At 38.5% G+C, this 19,368-nt stretch overlaps 1 protein-coding gene across 1 annotated transcript in view; it reads left to right on the top strand.

Annotated features, from left to right (window-relative positions):
• The window catches only part of LOC123316425 (dynein axonemal heavy chain 3), a 2,043,583-nt gene that overhangs the window by 1,719,209 nt on the left and 305,006 nt on the right, over nt 1-19,368 (top strand). The window lies entirely within an intron of this gene.

Raw genomic sequence — 19,368 nt, 5'->3', positions numbered from 1 at the left:
TTTTGGAAGATAAATGTAAGGAAGTTTTGATTTTATTTTCAAGGAATTGAGATCTAAGTTCCTGGGGTTTCTGGAGGAGCTTCTTGAAAATTTTCATCCATTTTGTAATAATAATTCTCATCTTCTTCGGAAAAATTCATAACATTTTCTTCAGAATGTTCGGGTTCGTAAGATTCAGCTTCATGATCGATTACATCATCGGGTTTGAATTGTACGTTGAATAATTGTTTTTGTGGGAATTTCGAATTTCTGGTAGAAATCGACATAGGCGTCGGTTTTGTATTTCTGGTCGAAATTGACATTGGTGTCGGTTCTGGATTCGATTTATAGATACTTGACCCTGGTTTAGTACCAAAAACTTCTTGATTTGTGAAAAATTTCTGATTATTTCTCAAAGGTTGATTATTTGGAAAAACAATGTTTGGTAAGTTTTGATTAGAGTTGCTATTGGAAAATCTTGTTGGTAAATTTTGATTGAAAGCGTTATTGAAAAATCTTGTTGGTGAATTTTGATTGAAACTGTTATTAGAAAATCTAGGTAAATGATCATTATAATTTTGATTCTGTTTGAAATGAGGTTGTGCCAAAGGCTTCTTGGTTTCTTGGGATTTACGAAGAAATTCGGAATATTCCCATTCTTGTTTCCTGTTGTTATAAAATTTACATTTATTGATGCATTCTTCTAAGCTCTTCAACTCGAAATTGCTTACATAGGATCTATAAGGTTCGAGTAATCCTGCTTGGAATGTTTTTAGTGACAATTTCTCTGCTCCGCATTTTTTATAAGTTAATAGATTTTGGTCTTGTATATTCAAAGAGAGGTGTTGTAAGAGATCACTCAGAGTTTTTGAAATTCGGCAATAATAATCTAAATAATTTTCGTGTCTTTTTTGGACGCATTGTGAAACCGCAGCAATTAATAGTTCTTCGTTCCTTTGATCTCCGTATCTCTGAAGGAGAGCACGTCTGATCGAAGGCCAATCCGTCGCATTTTGGAAAGAGATGAAGTCTCGTGCTTCATTTAAGATTTTCGAACGGATCGAAAAATTCAAGCAAAATTCGAGATCGGTTGTTAGTCTGCCACGTAAATGTAAGACTAAATTATCTACCTCGTTTATGAAAATTGATAAATTTTTAACCGGTGAAAATTCTGGAATAGAATTAAGTAATAATTGGATGTCTTGTCTAGACATAGGGTCGGCTACTGTTGGGAGTGTTGGGGTGTTAGAAGAGTTTTGATTCATTTCGTTATTGAAATTTCTAATAGGATACGGCCGAAATCGATTATTCCTAAGTAAGCGTTCTTGAATATTATGAGAATTCAAAGATTCTAAAATTTCTGGCTCTTCAGCAATTATCTCTAATTGATGAGATGAGTCTGTCATCGAAATAAAGAATACTGGTGATATAGGAAATGTGGTGGAAAATAGGACTTACACCAAGATTTGCATCCTAGGGTGGAACGTCCTTCCTTCTGGTCGAAGTGGGTTGGTGAAGTTTGGAATTTCGCACTAAGAGTTAAAACTCAACGGGGTTCCTCGAACAGTTTGTGTTCACTAGTGGAAACTATTTTCAGTTAGTTCGTTTCTTGAAAAAACCGAAAACCGTTGCGAAATCCTGTTCGCAGCGCCAATTATGATTTTCGATCCGCAAACTCTGTTTTTAAAAAGAATTTTATTCTTTCAATTATAAATCACAATTTTGAAAAACTAAATGACTTTATAATTGGACAGAGCGGAAAGGAGTTACAAACAGAATGAATTCTAAAATGGAACTAACTAGAATGTGTCTCTTTTCACATGGAAACCTTGGATTCTGGAAGAATCCGAGTCATCACTTTCTTCTCGCACTAACACTTTCCGCGAAGACGAAGCTGGCGTCAGCGTTCCAGTACGAGGAGCATCTCGTAATAATATTTTTCAGCAACTTCAAGTGGCTCCCTCTCAAGTTCGCAACCTTTTTTGAAACATTTTTTTCCCTGTATTTCCCCAAAGATGGACCACATAGTTCTATTTTTGTTGTCTGAACGTTTCATCGCATTATTATAGTGATTAACTCTAGCTTGCAACAATAACTTATCATATCTGCGTTTTTCTTCATCATATAACGATTTGAAACATTTGTTACGTGATTTTAATAACAATAAGGCATCTAATTTTTTCTTACTATCAATAACTTCAGGCGTGTTGTAATAATTTGTTGTCCCATTGTAAACACGCACCAATTTCAAGGGAAAATGTTTTTCAAAAGTGAGGTGGAAAATATTCATAAAACATTCCCATTGTGCATTCACATTATTATATATATATTATCTCATTCTTAAATGAAATTTTTGCCTCTTCACTATATATTCTACGATAAGTAAAAATATTTTTAGGGGTTGAAGACAATTTAAATGTTATTTTTTGTCCTGTATGATCTGAGATGGCAGTCCTGAGGACAACAACCTTGTTAATTGAAAAATTGACAAAAAAGTTATCGATGCAACTACTTGTATTATGGGTTATTATTATTTATTATAGATATTCCTCATACTGAAATCTCAAGAGGCATTAATATGATTCAGCCTAGGAACAAGTTCTACAGATGAAAAAAAGAATTCATTTTGAAGTATGAAAATTATGAAATTGTATTTCTAAATCGTCAATTGAATTTATCAGAAAACTCGCATGGAAAAATCATTCAACTTAACTCCTGCCAGTTGAAAGCACTGGTATAAATAGCTTTCCAATATTTTTTCGGAATCATCATTTTTATTCAGAAACCCAGACAATAATCCTAATATAACTTCTTTAAATAATAATTATAATACTTTGTTGGACAACGTGAGATAAGAGAAAACATAAGAAACAAAACTTATTTTGACTTTCCAGTACTGACAAAGTAGTTTCGTAATTCAGTCGGCAGAGGGCGTCTAGATTTTTGGATTCGCCAATAGGCAGACAAACTGGAGATAGCGATCTATCCCTTATCTTGGATACGTTATTGAAAACGGCCGTAAATCAGTTACAGCTTGATTTACGCCAGAAGAGGTAGGTACTCTTTCTGAATGATTAAAAACCGTCAGAAGGCAAAAACCAAGAAGATGCTACCACCCTAGTCTTCACTGCTACCCTTCTCCACTGATCATTTAAGTCTAGCCGGACTCTCTAATTCTTTGGAGATTCTGTGAAAGACGTGGAGTTTCACTGATTGCCACGACTAGCGCTCGAGCAAAGATATGGAGCGGCCAGGGTGAGAAAAAGGTCTATCATACCTTATCTGAATCAAAGTTCTCTTCAAGTTCCTTTGGAGATACAGTCAGAGTGAAAGTTCCAGATGTTGATCGGGGTAGGGGCGATTTCAAAAACATAATTATGACATAAGAAATGGATCGCGCCTTCACAGTAAGGCAGGTAAATAATAAACGAATTAATTCAGATGCATAACATCCGCAGATAATTAAATCAACGAATGTTACGATCTAAATCGAACTAACAAACTACCATCGCTCGAAGTATTACCAGAATTTTCATTTCGCCGACAAGAGTAGATGCTGACCATGGTTTCGACCGACATCTGACAGAGAAACGGGAACCAACCCAATTCAATTTCCTAACTCTCAGAGCGAAGAGAGTTAGGAAATTGAATTGGGTTGGTTCCCGTTTCTCTGTCAGATGTCGGTACGATGTATTTATACACCATACCCGCTACTGATATGGAATAAAAGGAGCCGGCAATTCATAGCATTTCGTTGACAATTGAGTTTTGTTGCTCTGACGAGGTCAAATAAGACCGAAACCATGGTCAGCATCTACTCTTGTCGGCGAAATGAAAATTCTGGTAATACTTCGAGCGATGGTAGTTTGTTAGTTCGATTTAGATCGTAACATTCGTTGATTTAATTATCTGCGGATGTTATGCATCTGAATTAATTCGTTTATAATTATGACAGTTATCAAGAAAACTGATGACCATTTCTATGAACTAGGAAACAAGACAAGAACTATCGAGGAAATGTTTTCCAGCAATGAAATTTCTGCGTTTAGTGAGAAATTTATAGACCTGGAAAATGTTCCGTCATTGTTACTATAAAGCAAAATGTGTGTTCAACAAATGTGAGTGTGAAGCTAGTGGATTTTTTTGTAAATCTAAATGTTACGGCAGCTTATCTTGTTCGAACAGATGAATTATAGTATTCTTCACTTCAATAGAACAGAGTTTTTATGGTTTCACCTATATTGGTTAAGTTTTCAGGAATAAACTTGTCAAACATTTCTGACCTATTTCTTTTTGGTACACCCAACCTTAACCAAGTGAAAATGGGTGGAACGCGATATAAACGGGTAATGCGCGAAACATGTCAAATTTCAGTTATATTTCGAACTTTACCTAAGTTTCCTAGGTATTCCGTGTTTTCCCGGGTACACCTAGGTTCACTCGTCTATCTAACTACTCGTAACAAATATATCAAGAAATTCAATGCCTTCCGCCTCGATTTCATATGATAATACAGCCTCTTGAAATGAAGTATTTCCAAGGGCAGTTGATATTTGTTTACCAATTGATGAAGTTTAACGCTGGAAGGACATAAAAGATAAAGGAATGAATCGGACTGGCACAAATCTACAATTTCAGTATACCATGGAGAATGTGTCGACATCGATGGTGAATAGCTATAGACCGGTTTCGCTCTTGTTTGAGCTCGTCGGTATCACATAACATAACCAAACGATGACGACTGAATGAAGCAGAGGACCTTTTGTTGGAAGCCAGCGGCAGCATCGAAATCTATATTAATAAAAGAGGATCTATGGTTTACTTCAAAATGCTTCATTGTTCAAACGATCGCACCAAATTGGACAATTCTTTTTTTGTTGTGTTTATTATTGTTAGGGCAAGGTTTATTTAATAAGATATTCCCAAAAAAAATTGTACAGAACAGAAAAAAGACATTCCTTTTTCTTACGACCAAGCGAGCAATCACGATGAGTTAGTTATTATTATCTACCCTAGAAATAATTTAAATGGCAAAACTAGGTTTGTCGGGTCAGCTAGTAATAAATAAATCGATACGACATCTGGCTTTCAACGACCTAAGCTTTCTCATCACAAGAAAAGAACAAAATACTTACGGAAAATAGCGCTCTACTATTGAGAATTCAAGATCAGGAAATCAAGAAAAACAAAGATTCAATCAAGATAAAAACTGTAAACACAGGAGATAAAATCAGGGATTGTGAACGAGTGCAACATTATAATCAACTTAGACAAGGACAGAATAAAAAGACAGAAGAGAACATAGTTAATAAAAGAACATACGCGGAAAAGACTACAATGACAGCTCAATGTGCACTGGGACTACCATCTTTCAGATCTAGTCGCAAAAATGCCACTAATAATACGTCAGAAATAAGTCTACTAACCCAAAACAGAGTACCACCATCAACACAACAAGTTGATGAATGAAAAATAGTTAATACTTTCAAAAACAAGAACAGAAGAAATGTAATATGTACAGATACAAAGAAAATGAATGATTCCAATATAAAAGGATCAGCGAAGCGTAGATGGATTTACCTAGGTAGAATACAGGGAAAGGATAAAAATTCAGCATTTAGCGTTGGAGTCTACACAGAGTATAATTCAGTGTGCAATCCTGGAGTGTGGCCAGAAGGTGTTGTAGTGAGAGAATTTTCGTTTCGAAACTCTTTTTCGGAAACCTCGGGCCATCACGGAAGGAACTAACTCTCTCCAATGATCAGTTAATAAAAACACATATCAATAGACTAGATGAAACCAACAGTTCCTTATCTAAATGCGATGTATGTAAGAAAACTGTTGTTAAAGTGCCCTACATTGCATCACATGCCCCAAAATATTCCATCCAGGATGTGGAAACGGAGTCAAAAAGTGTTGTGGTTACGATTTAACACCCTTCATCCAGTCTTATGAGAAAGTCGGAGATCTCAATACTGAACACGTAAGAAAGATTTCTGTATCTGCGGAATCTTCGAACATTGATTTGTTGCTGAAAATCATAAATCAGCTTGAAGAAAATGCTGAATTATATAAATTCAAAATACCAACATTAGAAAAAACCTTTAATGAAAAGTAATCAATTATTCACGAACTGAAGGAAAAACTTCAACAAAAAGTGGATATTGACATACCATGCCAATCATTCCGCAAGCCATCGAATGCAGCAGTTAAAATGTGTCTGTCACAAAAGATCCCGAGCAGAAAAACCCGATTGTTTCAGCGCCGTCGACACTACCGAACCTCACTTTCAGATCCACTGCAAATTCAGATGTTCCGCATCAAAACATTAAAAATCAAAACAACAACAAAGTAGCAAACTAGTTGAAGAAAATACTAGAACTCCGCCTCTACACAAGCAGGCATCGTATGATTGGGTTACTGTTACGAAAAAACCTCGAAAAAGGCCAAGCATCAGACTGGTAACACAAGGAGAAACAGAAACAGTGATGATTGTTGCCGAATTAAAACGTCAAAGAGTCGAAATTACCTCGACATACAAGCCACCACAAAACAATGTATTGGAAGAAGAGATAAACAACATGTTGGAAGGAACAAACCCGAAAATCTGCATCGGATATTTCAACTGTGAATCCCCATTATGGAAGAGCAGAGCAGAGAATAGAAATGGCAAAAAACTCAAGGATTTCGCCGAAAAACAAAAAGCCATAGTGATTGGACAAGAGTTACCGACAATTCTTGCTTTTGGTATAGGAATACCAGATGTAAGAGATATCGCGATATCGAAAAATTAACTCAAGAATTTTCGATTGAAACTTTGGAAGAAGAAGAAACCTCAAACCACAATTCCGTGGAATTGACAATTGGGAAAGAACCAAGAGAAAAACTAATGGAAATAAGAGAATAAACCAATTGGGCTAAATACAGCTATTCAATACAATCGGAAATAACAGAAATTCCAACAATAAGCACTCCAGAGGATCTGGAATGTGCGGTTCATAAACTGGAAGAGATTATATTGAAAGCTTACGAAAAAAGCACGAGAAAAGTGAAGAGACCAGCACCAAGTCATCCGCATGGCGATACGCCTAAAGAAGTAAAAGATCTTATACGAGAAAATCGAAGAATCAGAAGAATATATCGGATGAATAAAAAAGATCTGAATAGAAGGAACCGCAACCAACATAGCCAAGTTCTGAAAAATGTCCTGAAAGATCTACGAACAAGCAGGTGGAACTGAATACAATCGATCATTCTGCATGGAGAATGCAAAAAAGCCTACGAGGAGAAAATACTGAAATTCCACCCCTACACGGAGAAAGGGGAATGGCGTATACCAATACTGATATGGCAGATGCATTGGCGGACTCGATCGAATAAGAATGGAGAATAAATTAATAATAATAATAATAATAATAAAAGAAAAGCAAAGAAAAACTAATAATAATAGATTCAGTTATCTGCAATCAAGCGTTCTGCAAACGAAGGAATCTTTACGCTGCGTACATAGACTACAAAAAAGCATTCGATTCTATACCTCACGAATGGCTCTTGACGATCTTGAAGATTTACAAGGTGGATCCCAATATTGTTAAGTTCCTGAAAAACGCCATGTCAACCTGGGGAACTAGTCTTCAAATGAAAGCAGCAGATTGCTCCATTACAACAGGACCTATTCCAATAAGACGCGGAATTTTCCAAGGAGACTTGCTGAGTCCTCTGTGGTTCTGCATGGCCCTGAATCCCTTGTCTCATAGATTGAATTCTACGGACTACGGATTTTCCATCAAGAGCGGCAGTAGAACTATGATGAAACTGAATCATCACCTTTACATGGACGACTTGAAACTCTTCGCATCCACTAAAAAACAAATGCAACTGATGCTGAAAATGGTGGAAGGATTCTCGGAAGACATCAAAATGAGTTTGGACTAGAAAAATGTGGACTGCTAAACATAACGAGAGGGAAAATAGAAGATGGTACGTTCAAACTCAAGGAAGGTGCAGAAATTGAAGCATTAAAGGAAGGAGACAGATACAAGTATCTAGGCATAAAACAAGCAAGAAAAATCAATCAGACCCAGATGAAGAAAGAATTAACGGAGGAGTTCACCCGCAGACTGTGGAGGATAATGAGAACTGGTCTTAACAGCAAGAATCTGATAAAAGCGATTAACACCTACGCTTGCTTGGCGCTGAGCTATTCATTTGGTATTATCTCTTGGACGACCACCGATTTAGCAGCTTTACAGAGAAAAATAAGGACGATGCTGACTAAACACAATAAACATCACCCCAAAAGCTCAATAGAACGGAGAGAGCTGCCACGACATCTTGGGGGTAGAGGAATTGTTGATTTGTCCAACCGTATGTCCCAGGAAATTGAAGGACTTCGAAAATATTTCTTGAGCAAGGCAGCTTCGTCAGAACTCCATCGGGTAGTTTGTGTTGCTAATAGTTCTACACCATTAAAGCTACAACATGATCACTTGGAAACCGTCGAACACTCTGCAGAAAGTAAAATGCAGAAACTGATTGGCAAACCTTTGCATGGGAGGCACCAGAACGAGGTCAACCATGATTACGTCGACATATCTGCGTCGAACTACTGGTTGACTTCCGGAAGGTTGTTTCCTGAGACAGAGGGCTTCATGCTCGCCATCCAGGATCAGGTGATTCCAACAAGAAATTACATGAAGTACATCGCCAAGGATGCCTCAGTGGCGGACGATAGCTGTCGTTATGGCTGTGCGACACATGAAACTATCCAGCACATCACCGGGGGATGTTAGAAGTTCGCGGGCACGGAGTACAAAAATAGACATGATGCTGTTGCCAAGATTCTTCACCAAGAATTGGCAGTAAAACACCAACTTCTAACTTCGAAAAAGTTACCTTATTACAATTACCATCCGGATACTGTGCTGGAAAACGAACATCACAAGCTCTACTGGGATCGCACGGTTCTCACAGACCGGAAAATAACCCACAATAGACCAGACCTCATATTGCCCAATAAAGATGAGGACAGAGCACTATTCATCGATGTGGCAATTCCAAATAATAACAATCTTCTAGATAGGCACACTGAAAAAATTTCGAAATACAGAGATCTCGAGGAACAGACCAGAAGACAGTGGAAGCTGAAAGATATCAAGACCATCCCTATTGTCATTTCATCTACAGGCCTGATACCGAAGAACCTACTAGAGAACTTGAGGAAACTTCAGTTGGACGAAAATATCTATAGAGTCATGCAGAAGGCGGTACTGCTCGGAACGGCGAGAACTGTACGCAAGTACATGGGAAATTCAGAGGAACACCGTCTGCGCTGACAGGAAGTGTGGGTGGAGCAGGAATACAACATACAGCAGGGAGGCGAGGAGCGACCCGGACCTGACCACCACCACGAGCTCGAAAACCTGAAAAGGGCTCCAACAGAGCTTAATCCTTTTGATATCTGAGATATCTGGGATAAGTGAATTTTCCTCTGGAGAGGAGTGTGAAAGCCGCAAGGCTAAGGTCATAATAATAATAATAATATAATAATAAATCTCTGGCCTGTCTGGCAGCTATCTAGTAGATGGCCTGCCCGGCAGTCATAATAATAATAATAATATAATAATAAATGTCTGGCCTGTCTGGCAGCTATCTAGTAGATGGCCTGCCCGGCAGCCATCGTAACGATGTAGACGGTGCAGCCAGCCACGCCTGCTGTCCGCAGTCCCATTCCTTTTTCCTCTCTCTTTCACATTCTTAATAGGGGTGCTCTTTCTGCTCTCATTTCTCTACCCCTCACCCAAACCGAGAAAGGGGAGCACAAACCCATGAAAATGGTTATCACGAGAAGCCTCGGAAACAAGTCGCTGCCTGGGGATCGTCAGGGCATGTCTGGAGCCGGCGCTGGACATGACAGCATGCGGGACGTCGGTGGCAGGATGTTGAGGAAGCGGGCTCCTGCTGCAAAAGAAGCTACAGCTCCAAAGCAACAACAGCAACCAACGAGTCCAATTCAATCGCCGACTCGAACCGCTGAAGGTGCTGCGCAGGATATTCAGCCAGTGCTCACCCAAGCGGGGTTAGTTAGAAAGCGCATGAAGTGGACAACGTCCATGAATGAAACTATGGTGCGCATATATAACTCCATCACGGGACTAGGGCAGAACACGAACAACTATAGAAAAAGGCTCCATGAAGAATTCTGCAACGCCTACCCAAATCTCAATGTCACAGAACAACGAGTGGCAGACCAGTACCGCGTAATTCTGAGGAATGAACTAATACCAACGGCCCGAATAGACGCAATTAAACGAGAACTTCAGTGTCCGCCTGCAATAGAGAATAACACCAACATCTCTGATGAAATTCACATGCCTGGGCAACAACAGGCAGAAGAAACTGATACTGAAAGTCCATCTTGCAACGCAAGTGAGCCTGAACACCAGGACGATAGGGAAGAGCTCCGCCGACAAGTTGACTCTGACATGAGGAGATACTTTGCCGAACTGGAAGGAACAGATCCTCTTCATCGAGTAGCACCTCCACGGCTCAATACATCCAAGAAACTGTCACTTATAATCGACATCTTGAATAAGGACGTTTTACCTGAATACCTACAGAACATTGGAATATCTGCATCTAGTTTTTCACTGTGCAGCGCTACCGACAGCGAAAACCATAGGGGGAAAAATTCGTCGAACGAGCAATGATGGTCCAAAATTACACAAATTACACGCGCCCGCATGGCAGAAACGTCTTCAACACAAAACAGAAAGGCTAAGAAGAGACATTGGACGACTGACGGAGTACTTGAACGGGAATCGAGGAAGAAAGGTTGTGAAAGCTGCCAAAGAGATCATGTATAGAAACAGGACACACACAGAACGAGAAACGGGAATGCTACAGCTCACCATTGCCTCGACACTCTGAAGCAAAAATTAAGTCTGTATGCAGAACGCCTGAGGAGATATAAAAGCAATTATAGCCGGAAAAAAGACAATAATTCATTCGAAAGGTCGGAAGAAACTTTCTACCGGTCACTCACATCGTCTGATGGAGATAATGGAAAGTTACCACCAAAGGAAGCCATTGAACAATTCTGGACCGAACAATTATCAACAAAACTGTAATGAGAGAATGGGTTTTCAAACCTATTCCCTCATTTTAGAAGAATCTTGCAGTTTTCACTGTCAAGTAATTTTTTTTTGAATTAATTTTCCGAGAAATCTTTTCGAATTTTCAATTCAGGATTCCGACATCGTTCGGAATTGTAAACATAGCGCACCGTTTTTGTTCTGTTTTCAGTTCTGAAAAAAACGATGTCGTACCGTATAAAACATCCTGAATTGGAAGATAACCGTGTTTTTTTTTGGTCGCTAGCTAGATAAGTCGAAATTAAGAATGATTTCCGCACCCCCCCTGTGGGTATAAAATCAGATGTTCCCCCGCAGGCCACTTCACTTACGATTTTCGCTTGATTGATTGACTTACGATTTTCACCTACATTCGACTGTTCCATTAATCGCCTTACCTTCCGCCGTTGAGTTTTAGTATAAGATTTCTTTTGAGTTTTGGGTTCTTTTTGCCGTTCAGAATATAAATTTTTAGTTTTGTTTTCTCTCTGTAATTACCGTGCACCATTTGGGTGATTTCGAAAGTTGTGAGTGCAAGTGGCCAAACCATCTATCCGTTAAGTGTACTTCTCAGGTTCTGGCTGGCGAACAAGTCCGTTAACCCCCGTATAACGTTTGAGATCGGATCCCGTGTCCTTCCGTCCGTTTTGCCCTGTAAATCTCACTGATTTCGAGTCACTGTAAGAATTTTGTAATAGTGCCATTTGTGTTCCCCTTTTACGAGTCGACAAATAAAAGTTGTGTACGTTGATTCTGACTATCATTGGGCGTCGCTAACACCCTAGACACCAGGGAACCTTGTCTCCGGCTAGTAGCTGCCAGGGTAGGTTTGCTATTCTCCCTTAAAGAATAGCTGGCGCTCGAGTACACCGAGGAAAACCCGTTACAAAAATGGCGCAACGAGCAGGGACCGTTCAGAATCTACCAGGAAACAACTGAGGTGAGAGATATTAACCGGACAGTGAGTGAATTCCCGAAACAGTGAGTAAAACCTCAGAACAGTGAGTAACTATTCCTTGAACGGAAAACTGTGAAAAATAAACTTGAACTGTGTTTTATTCCTTGCCTCTCCATATTGAACTGTTATACTGTGAATTGAATTGGACTTTATTTTGGAAATTTTCCTTCTGTTGAACCCCGTTGAAAATAATTTGTGATTATTCTTTTTGCCGATTACTGTATTGAGTTGTTGAAAACTGAACTGTTTTTACGCCGTTATAACAGTGAAAATTATTTCCGATTTCTAATTATTTCTGATTTATTGAATTGAACTGTTTTAATTTCACATTGAAGGTGAGTGAATTTCCGGACTTTGAAATATTGAAAATTTATTGTCGCAATTGGTAAAATTTAATAGGTGTGATTTACCTATCGGTTCAATAGGGAATCACCTATTACCTGTTGATAACCTATCTACCTGTTTTCTATATTCTTTTGACCTGTACTGTTGAAATTTACTGATTATGTCTGAAAACTGAAAGCCGATTATTGTGATTTATTTTCTGGCTATTGAACTTGAATGACTGTTTGGAATTTAACCTGTGCGTTCTGGTGCTGTTCGAATTTCGGGAAATTTTCCGGACTATACGAAGTGACTTGCGATTGTGTGCGGCATTTCTCGAATATTTTCGGACTTTAGTGGGACTGATTGAATTTTTTTTTCGAGTAACGCTGGACTTTAAAAATTTTTTGTGATACATCGGGACTTGGATTGTTTTCGGTGCGCCGGGACTTAGACTTTTTTCTGATACACCGGGACTTATTTATTTTTTGTTTGGGGTGCACCGATACCCACTTCGAACTTAAGTGAATAGGTTGGCTAACGATTAACTTACCGGGTTGGACTTAGAACTTAAACGGATTGTGAAAGACATACCGAGTGTGAAATATTGGTGCGTTCTGAATCGGACTTAACATGTCGAACATGGATGTGAACCGGTTACTCAGTGATGAACTTACATTCGAATTACAACTGAGGGGACAATCGATACCCGGTACTGTGATGACCAAACAGAGTCTGCTACGACAGGTGCTTCAGTCTAATGAACCTCTACTACCCCCAACATCATTGAATCCCGCCTCCGAGATTGAGATCTGTCAAAATGAACTCACCGATTTGGTAGAATCCCTTCAGAACTTCAATCATAATAATGCGGCTAACGAATTTTCGCGAATTTACACCAGATTAATACACATTCAAGGCAGGCTGAACTTTATTGTCACCGCAGACACAACACAGTTACAATTGATTGAACAAATGAAGGCGACTACAGATAAAGCGTTGGAGACACTGGAGGAGCTGCGTAGGAAGAGTAATCATGAACAGCCGCAGACATCCAACCGAGATCAGAGGTCTCTTTTGGATGAGGAGGTGCCCAGTTCACCTGGGGTGTCACCGATCCAACCGGAGAGGATATCAAAGGTTGAGACATCACTTGTCGACTTAGGAGATGGTGTCGATCCTCCTGCAGTAGTTGATGTCTCACGTACCGGTACACCTGTAAGGAATCCAACATTAGAACAGGTCATGAATGAGACAAGGCAGACATGTAGAGCATTACTGCAACAATTACCAGCGATACCTCTCACACAGTCGCAGGACTGTGGGACAGCAACACCTGAGGGCCCGACACAAAGTAGATGGGTTAATTCCACACGAAGGGTGACTTTTCCACACTTACCTGCACATTGCATGAGTTCTGACCGGCCAGTTGTTGCGGCACCTGCCAGATCGGAACCGGAGTCTCGACCAACAATGCCAGCTGTTCCGGTACACAGGTGGAACATCTCCTTTGATGGCACTGGTAGTGTAACCGGATTTCTTGAGGAGGTGGAGAGGCTGGCTGAATCTCGTAGGGTATCCCTGGAGCAAGTTTTTGAATCAGTGTATGAGTTACTACGAAAGGATGCGAGGGATTGGTTCATTCCCCGGAGAGGTACTTTCGAGGACTGGGAGGATTTTAGCAACCAACTGAAAGAAGCATTTCAGCCAGGTAACTACGAGGAGAATCTGTTGGAGGAAATAAAAAGGCGAACACAAGGCCCTGAAGAAAAGTTGCTTCTATATGTTACCCGGATGCAGAACTTATTCCAGAAACTCACCTATGCGAAACCATCCGAAGTGGAACAGATCCGGCTTATCCGACAGAGGTTGATCCCGCCCTTACAGCAGGCCTTGGCCTTCCAGGAGACCAAGACTTATGATGAACTTCTCCATAAGGGAAAAGTTTTTGAACTGGTACAGTGGCAGATGAGCCAGTACACCCGGCCACCCTCCAAACCAGGTTTCGTGGAGGAACCTCACCTGACATACAGTCCCCGTCAACTGAACCGATATCAGGCAAGTTTTTCTATGGATACCGGAGAACAGGTTCGCCAAACAACGGATCACAGGGAATCAGTCCCGCCGACGCCAGCCAACCAGACACGACTTTCTCCACCGGGGGAAAGCCGTCCGAAGCCACCCAGGTCCAGAGAGTCAATAGCCCAGCGACAGGAATCTCACTGTCCGACTTGCGGAGACAGGTCCGAAGGTCAATCCAGACCTTCAACACCGCCACCCCGCCGTCAAGCCGAAGGTAGCCACGCTGACCGGACCGAGCCACCATCAGGGAAGAGAGTGTCCTTCCAGACACAGTGTTTCCGATGTGGTGGATATGGCCACAAGCGTCGAGAATGTCGCAGGCCACCGAAAATCTTCTGTTCTCGATGCCAGAGGAAAAATATTCTCTCACGAGACTGTCCGTGTTCGGGAAACTGAAAGGGAGATTGGAGGCGGAGTCGACCACATCTCCCGGAATCCTGACTCCACTGGCACCGACTACCTGTAATGATAACCGTCCGTTAGTAGAGGTCAGAATAGCCGGCAAACACTTCCGAGCACTGATAGATACTGGAGCGACCAGGAGTTTCTGTAGTCAGGCCGTATCCGATCAGTGTGAAAGTAAAGGAATCACAGGACAAACAATGCACAACAGTTTCGCAGTAATAGCGAACGGACAAACCACCGTCACGCCGAAACTGTACACCACCACCGTGCAAATTTCCGATTACACACTGCCTGATTTGAAATTCTTACTGGTACCAAACTTACCGGTTGACATTATTCTGAGGATGGATGTTCTGTCAACTTTCAAGTTTTCCGTGAATCTCAGTACCGCCGAGTGCTTTCTGGAAGGCCGACTGATCTCGAAACCGATGACTCCCGTCGAAACCACCGCAGAAGTCCACACTGCCAAAGAACACCTATTGGAATTGACGGAGTCTCAGAAACAGGAGCTGGATGCATTTCTGAAAGAAGAATTAAAGAAGTTTGAAGACCTATATGGTACAACCGACCTGATTGAACATAAGATCAAACTGAAACCGGGCACCGTGTGATGTACCCAACTAGGGTAGGTTCGGCTAATCGTCTATGCGTCTATGGCGAATAATGTTCGGCAGACTCATCAAAGGGTGTTTATTTCTTAAGACATGTTGAACGGAGCACAGACTATAGAATTGACAAGTCACGAAGTTTGCACCAAAATATCTTTTGGAAGGCGAAAATATTAACATTCTACCAAGTGAATTAAAATCAAGATGTACCAGAGAAATTTTAGAAAGAGATAGGAAAATAGCATTTCAAAATTCAGTGAGATCACATGAATATAATAAAAAAAAATTTCGACTCGAAGAATTTAGGATTGGACCATTCGAAATTCTGAAGAAGATTTCCGATTCAATCTATCAAGTTGATACTGGACACAAAAGAGCAGAATCAAATCTTTTTCACATAACGAAATTGTGTCCAGTGTTTGTTAGTGAATGAACGAGTACGTACATTCTAGTTTGAGGGGGGGAGATGTTAAGAAAAGCATTAAAATCGCAGAGTCATATTATATTCGCGTTACCTGGAATGGCCGAACTGACACTTTATAATAAATTTTGAAGTTTTTTCGAATTGTCATAATAAATAGTTTCAGGTTAACAATTTTATTGAAGAAGATTGAATTAGAGGCTTTAAATGTTGTTCCCCTCTATTTTTGCAGGTTTGTTATATTGTGAGTTTTGTTATTGTTAATAAAGATACCCTCTATTTTTGCAGAGAAACGCAATTGAGTCTCAATTCATTTTAAATAGGAACTTCATTTTATATATATATATATATATATATATATATATATATATATATATATATATATTTATATATATATATATATATATATATATATATATATATATATATATATATATATATATATATATATATATATATATATATATATATATATATATATATATATATATATATATATATATATATATTTATATATATATATATATATATATATATATATATATATATATATATATATAATACATATCACAGTCTCAATGAGTCTCAAATCTACAAAGTTAAATACGTTAATATCCTAATTCAATTCTTAATTCTAATCACTGATTAGTAATTATTACTAGTTATGAGAAATACGGTTTCACTCTGTTCTTGTGCACTTCTTTGAGTTTGTTGTTGGCCGTTTCCACAATAATGTTCGGGTTTCGCACTTCCACTATTTCGTAGGGACCGTTAAATAAGGGGTCAAGTTTATTGTCAATGTTCTTATTATTCAAGAGCACCTTATCTCCTACTTTATAGTTTATTTCGTTACATTTCCTGTCGAAACTCTCTTTTCTCTTCAATTTTGTCTTTACCAAGTTTTCTCTAGCATCTTTCCATGACGTTTGCAACCTATATTTTAGTTCAAGAGGATAGTTGTCAAAATTGTAGATTGGATCTACTTGGTTTTTTAAATTTTGTGGCAATCTACTAGGTTTTCCGAAAACTAATTCGTACAGAGTATAGCGAGTTGAAGAGTTAACGGTATTGTTATATGAAAAGCACCAATACGGAACCCATTTACTCCAGTTGTTACTTTCCTTAGCTGCGAGCATACGAAGGAAAGCTCCTAAGTGTTTATGCGAATTTTCAAGCGCACCTAGTGTTTCGTGGTGATAAGCTGTTGAATTGAATTGCTTAATTTTGAGCCAATCACACGATTCACTAAATATTCTTGATAAGAATTCAGTGCCTTGGTCTGTAACAACTTCAGAAGGTATACCATATCTTAAAACAAAGTTTTGAATAAAAGATTTCGAAACTGTTTCTGCTTCTTTGTTTGGTAGTGGGTAACACTCTACAAATTTGGTTAAGTCGCATTGAATTGTGAGTATATATTTGTTATTTTCGATATCTATAGGTAATGGACCTACGAGATCTAGAAAAATTTTCTGAAAGGCAGACGAAGCTGTGGTAGTGATTGTCAAAGGTTCTTTTCTAGGTGAAGAATGTTTATTTTATATCATCACACTTCTTTACAAATTTTTCAACATCAGATCTTAAGCCATTCCAGAAATACTCTCTTTTGATATTGTTGAACATGCGTTCGATACCTGCATGTCCGCCGGTTGGAAGCATGTGAAAATCGTTCAGAATTATTTGCCTTAATTCTCTGTCTTCGATTCGCGTTACATCTCCTATTATATTAATCTTTAAGGATGTTCCAAGAATTTCATTCTTATAATTTGTCAACATATTCAAAAAATTTTTATTACTAGCTAGCTTTATGAGGTAAAATTCTAATATATTATTTTCTGCGCATAAGTTTTCCAGTTTCCTCAACGATGTACCTAAGTCGTACGCTTATCGGATATCCTGGTTAATGAAAATAATTTGTGAATTCACATTATATATTAAATTCTCATTGTAATCCTCTGAATGTTGATTTTTAAAATTATGAAATTCTTTTTCTGAAATTGGTCTTAACTCAACACTTTTTGCTGGACGTTTTAAAACTTCGACAACAACAGGGTGATCAATCCTTTTGCCATCGGAGGCATTCGTCTCATGTTGTTTAAAACCTACTTCATTTTTAGTTCGAGATCTCGTCATGACGCGTATATTTCCAACTATACCGTTGTCATTTCATTGAGTTCTGCTGAATCTATTTTAATACGCGATAAGGCATCTGCTGTTACATTTTCTGAACCTTTTACATAATGAACCGTGAAGTCATATTCTTCTGAAATCAAACGGAATTTGGTTAATCGACTAGATGGATTGGTCATACTGAACAAATAAATCAGTGTCGATTGAAATTTATTCTGGGAGGATTCTGCATCTCTTCATAAACTTTTTAGGGTTTTCACTCCCAATCTCTGAAACAAAATCAATTAAAAATGAAATCAACGATTTGCTCCTGCGTAAATTCTTGCACTTATTTGTCAGGAGCAAATTAACCAGAAAAAATTGTTGCCTGACAATGAACTCAAACTAAATAACGTTGAAATTATAATTCTGTAACGTTTCGGAGTCTATATCAGACTCCTTCATCAGACGAAAAATCTATTTTTTAGAAATTCTTCTGAGTTGTGGCTTTTGTTTGACATTAATTGTCAACACACAGAAACAGAGACTGCAAAGAAACGTTGATTCATTTAATTTTGAAATTACCGGATGACAGTTCCTTCTTTAGTAGATTGATCGAAATATGATCTATTCCTACCGAAAAATTTGCCAAATTATTATCTTGATCTAATAGAATACACGTAGACTCTTTAATTTTTCGTTTAAAATGGTCTGGTTCCGTCATTAAAATTTTAGTGTTGTCCCAATCCATCATGTGGTCCCCCGTATTAGAACAAATGTGATCTGCGATTTGTGATCGATTAATTTCTCTATTTTTAATATTATTTTTATGTTCGCGTTTTCTTATTTCTAGAGGTCTGGACGTTTCACCTGTATATGTTATACCACAAATACAGGGTATGTTGTAAATACAATTTTTTGATTTTTGTTTTTCGTTCAAAGGTTTAGTTTTTGTTAATATAGATCTTAAATCATTTTGCGTTTTAAAAACAGTTCGTATGTTGAACTTCGAACCGATTCTTCTTATTTTTTCTGAAAGGCCATAAACATAAGGAATTACATTCAACAAATTTGGTTGTTCTTGACGGTTTGTTGGTTGTTCCTGATCATTATTAGGATTTTGGTTAGTCATTTTTCTCTCTAAATTTAATATTGTTTTTTCAATGAAATTTTTCGGGTATTGATTATCCCTAAGAAAATGTTTAATGAAGTCAACTTCATTATTTCTAATTTCGGGTGTAGATGAAATTAAATTAGCTCTATCATGAAGTGTTTTAATGATACCTCTTCTGACACTTACTTGGTGATTGGAATAAAAATTCAAATATCTATTAGTATGTGTCTTTTTTC

The sequence above is a fragment of the Coccinella septempunctata genome, chromosome 7 (genome assembly GCF_907165205.1).
Source record: "Coccinella septempunctata chromosome 7, icCocSept1.1, whole genome shotgun sequence".
Taxonomy (NCBI): Eukaryota; Metazoa; Arthropoda; class Insecta; order Coleoptera; family Coccinellidae; genus Coccinella; species Coccinella septempunctata.
The sequence above is the reverse complement of the archived record's forward strand: the minus strand, read 5'-3'. Positions and strand labels throughout refer to the sequence as shown.